A 5,000-nucleotide genomic window follows, 5' to 3' on the forward strand; every position below is an offset into this window, starting at 1 on the left:
GAACCTGGTTGTTTTGTAAAGATTGAAACCCTAAAAGATAATCTCTAAAACTAAAAGCCATAGGATAATAGATCAATACCCTTTGAGTAAATCGAAGCTCTATAAGTTCGATCTAAACCTAAGAAAGAGATTGATCCATTGATCAATTAAAATCAGAGCCTTAAAGGTTTTTGAATCTCAAATTAAAATCCCCTTGATCAAAGATCAAAGTATTCGAAATCCCCTAAAACCCTAAATTAGTAAAATCGGTTTTAATTTGAAACTTGAGTGTTTTGATTGATCACCTCGAGATGTTATTAGAATTATCTTAAAACTCTAAATTCGAATTTAAAGATCCTAAGGCCTTGAAACCTTAAAACTTTAAAAGATTGAAAAGGTTTTGTTATCAAATGAAAGTTAGGTTGCTAGATTACCTAATAGATATGCAATAGGATTGAAAACACTTATATTAAATAATCCCCTATTGTATATGGCCGTATGGCCTAGCATCCGGATGGTTATAGAAACCGGATTGCATAATGATCCAATCCTTAGGATTGATGTATCACATAAATACCGTGAAGCTTAAGGCATCACAATATATGACCGTATGGTCTAGAGAGACATCATATCTGAATGATCATGCGACCTTGTTTGCATATCTCATGAACCGATCTTTAAGATCGCTGTATCACTAATATGATCGTGTGATCTAAAGCATCACATTACAAAGCCGTGTGGCTTAATACATATCTAAGTGGCTGTATAGCCTAGCATCCGGATAGTCACATGACCCGGACTGCATCATGATCCGATCCTTAAGATCGTTGTATCACATAATAATCGTGAAAGTCTAAAGCATTACATCGCAAAGCCGTATGGCCTTATATCCGGATGGATATATAAACCAGGTTATAACATGAACCAATCTCTAAGATTGCTGTATCACACTAAGATGGTTGTGAGGTCTAAGCATCACAAGATATGGCCGTGTGACCTGACTCACACCATGATCGATTGTTTTCATAGATGCGTAAGGACTTGTTTGTGGCCGAGCTTGCTATATCATGCGGCTGCATGACCACATTGTGAACCTAAATTTTAAATGACAATGTGACTCAGATATCGAAAAGGGATTTGGTGATACAATCACCAAGGAAAACAATGAGAATGAATTGGTACAATATTCCATCATCTCATTGAAGGTCTAAAAGATCAGTACATCACTATGGAAAATCCACTAGACTTTGGGATGCTTCACAGCATAGAAATTACCACCATAAAACGGTGTTGCTTCCAAAGGCTAGAAATGACTAGAAGAATCTAAGATTCTTGGATGAGTACAACTCAGTCTTGTTTAAGACAGTCTCGGTGCTGAGACTTTGTGGTGAAGTAGTAACCAAGAAAGAGTTACTAGAGAAGACCTATTCCACATTCCATGTGTTGAAGGTCATACTGCAACAACAGTATAGAATAAAAAGGCTTCGCCACTTATACTGATCTAATCGCATGACTGCTTCTTGCATAGACCAAATTTCGATACGACTAGTCTTATTTCTTTATGATTGCAATTGTGTTTACTTTAACCTAAGTATCATTCACGATTTTATATATAATGGAATTGGTTTTAAGTTTATTGAATCTTGCCTGATCTTACTTGAACATATGGATGTTTTAAAGTATTGCCTAAAGGGCATAAAACCAAGAAAGAAATCTTGAATGGGTATAGTAAGCATAGTAAAGAAACTATGGCTAAAGGCATTTGCCTATAAGGCATTATATACACCCAAAGAAAACGTGGTCCATTGAAGTTATAATGAATGGTTTCCAAAATAAGAAACAATGGACAAACTAGAAGGAAACAAGTTCCTTCAGATTTTGAAAGAAAATCGCCTAAGACCTTGAAAGAAAGTGATCGAAAACTATACCAATGATCCCTACCGATTTAAAACTATGCTACAAAGATCAGTATGACAAGAGGCAAGAGAGGTGGTGACTATAAAGACATAGCCCACGAAATTACACTATATGGCAAGATAGGATTAGCCATCCTAAAGTTTAAACTGGATGCAAAGAAATTGAAAAGGCACAAAGTTATCCCGTAAAGATCTCACGTTGTGTAACATGTACACAAAGGGAAACTCATTAGGCTTAATAATCCCAAAGCACCACGACCTTATAGTATGGTCATGAGGGGGAGAGAGGATAAACCCATGATCAATACTACAAGTTCGTGTACTATGGTCTAAAGACCAATGTTATATGGCTTGGCCATTACTCGGCCATAAAGAGCCATTACCCGGCCAAAGAAAGGCCATGATACAAACGGCCAAACCAAAAAGGCTATCACCTATAAACAGCTTGGCCACGACCTGGCCATGACTTGGCCGTGACTTGACCTCATAGTGCAGCCTTGGCAGCACACAGTCCATGACTCGGCCAAAGAGGCCGAAGAGACCATGAGAGACAACGGCCTGGCCGCAAAGGCCATAAACCAGCCAGAGAGGCCATCACATATAAATGGCCGGCCATGAAAGCCATTATCTATAAAGACTAAGATTCTAAAGTCTATAAGCTTGGGGACATTATGAATTTACATGTACAGAATGATAGTATGCATCAGGCCATATAAGTGAGCATAGATATTCCCATCTAAAGAATGAATACGGGTCATAAAACCAGACATACACCATCTTAAGAGATTTTGAAATAAACCACCACATACATATATGTGCCGTCTAAGATGGAACCTCAGAAGAGGATTGGGAATATATGTTGGATAGGAGTATTACTTTCTCCCACGAATTCAAAGAAAGCTTGAGCCAAAACATGGGTGATTAAAATAGTGGCCAGGTACGGATTGCATGATCAAATAGATCCGACTATCCAAACATTAAAGGAGAAAGATTATAAGCTGGATAAAGAAAGAGTAATGGAATGATAAGAATGGTTTTAACCATCATTGTCTTGGCAAGATCCTCGGACAAGAGAATATGATTTAAGACGTCCAAAGAAAGATTATACAAAGCTATCTAACTGAGAAGCTAATCGAGATGCCAGACACTGACCCGAAAAGAATGATTAAGTCATAACCAGCTTAGCACCAAATGAAACGTCCTAAAAGAGACATAATCAAGTTGCTGTAAGAGTCTATACAAGATAGACCAAGTGTTCCATAAAGATAAAGGAACCTCGGATAGAAAGAAAAGAGAAAGGTGCATAGACAGATCCGAGGTCATGATAAGAGAAACCGTACCAGACATAGAGATAAGGCTGGCCAGCTACACATCTAAGGTACCAAACCAAGTAGTCTTGGGACGCCAAGCTACTAGGTAACAAAGGTCCTGGATAATGAAATCTCAAAGTGATCAGATCATGTCTGGAACATAATGGAACCTCATGAAGGTGTCGACACACACACACATGAATGTTATATAAAGATGTATAAGAGAATAAGCACTTGAACATAAAGAGATAAGCGAGGATCAGAGAACCCACGAATGAGTACTCATCATACAATCATACAATCATAAAGATTATAAAGAATAGAAAGATAAACGTGGAGGTTCAAAGTATCTAAAGAGAGATGAGCGTATTGGCCATGTACATATACAGAAACGCCATCCGATAAACCAGTGAAATAGATAAATCTTGTGAGATAAAGAAACCGTGAGAGAAGACATATGATCACGTGACCTAGAGTGTCCATGTCTTCATATTAACAGCATTAGATATAGCTTGCACAAGGTACTCACAGAGATCAAAGGAACAGATTATAAGGAGATGAACTCCTATGTGGTGATTGCTGCTACAGAATTCGAAATTGACAAAGGTCTGGTCATAAGAAAGAAATAGATACAATACTGATGTAGTAAGCATATATGGATCACTGGATAAGATAATATAAGATAAGAGAACAGCTTTGTTCCTAAGCTGATTCATGGACTGAAGCAAAGGCAGTTGCATATAGTATGTAAAGGAAATTGATCACACATGATCATTGATCTTGGAGTTGTATAAAAGACAATCCAATAAACAGTCCATATACATAAGAGGTTTTATAAAGAAATTCCTTGTGCTTATACTAAACCTAAAGGAGGTTAGTAGACATAGAATGAAATCTATGTGAGTGTCTGGCTAAAACGTCCAGCACACCAGCTGAGAGCATCCGGCTCCCTGGCCAAAAGCGTCCAGCCCTCAGGCTAAAGACGTCCGGCCTATCAGCTCAAAGAGCGTCCAGTTCTTCTAGACACGTCCAGCTTTTAGACCTAAGAAGCGTCTGAACCTTCTTGGTCACAGGCTAAAAGAAACTAAAGATCAACCATCAGGTTGTAATCCGACATCAGATCCCTTAAGGATCCGGCATAGCATAATAGTTTACTGCTGCTGTATAACCTTTGTCGAAAGGTTAAGAGGAGATATTTGATCTACCCTTCCTGGTCGGATACCAAAAGTGTTATAAGCCCGTGAAGTCAAGATCCATGACCTAATAATGTATATTAAGCATGTGATATGATCCACAGCAACTAAGGTCATGAGACGCAATCATAAGTCATTACCTAAGGCAAGAAAGATCGATGTCCATACATGAGAGTGTTCGGCCGCAGAGCCATGATAAGAGATTGTAAACCTCAAAGCAATAATCATTGAACACTCATAAGATTAATAAAGTTGACAAGTATGGACGTGGTCTATGAACTAGACATGGATCGACCAGATTGAAACATGGTCGAATGATAACTGTCCAAACAAAGTAAAGAGTTTGATGTTCGACGATCACATCTAGACTATGGACAGATGCAAACACGTTTTGTAAAGACCTAATAGTGATCCCTGAGGACAATGTGATTGACATTGCTTAGCACACATGCTTAACCGGGACACTACATGTCAAAAGACATAAGAAACGCCCTAAGAGGTCTAAGTGGTCTTAAGTACGGTGCAGTACAGAAACTGACCGATTACTCCCATTCTATACCTACAGGATAGATCACGCATTAGATGCGTAGTATGTAGAACCT

The sequence above is a fragment of the Brassica napus genome, unplaced genomic scaffold (assembly GCF_020379485.1).
Source record: "Brassica napus cultivar Da-Ae unplaced genomic scaffold, Da-Ae ScsIHWf_181;HRSCAF=325, whole genome shotgun sequence".
NCBI lineage: Eukaryota > Viridiplantae > Streptophyta > Magnoliopsida > Brassicales > Brassicaceae > Brassica > Brassica napus.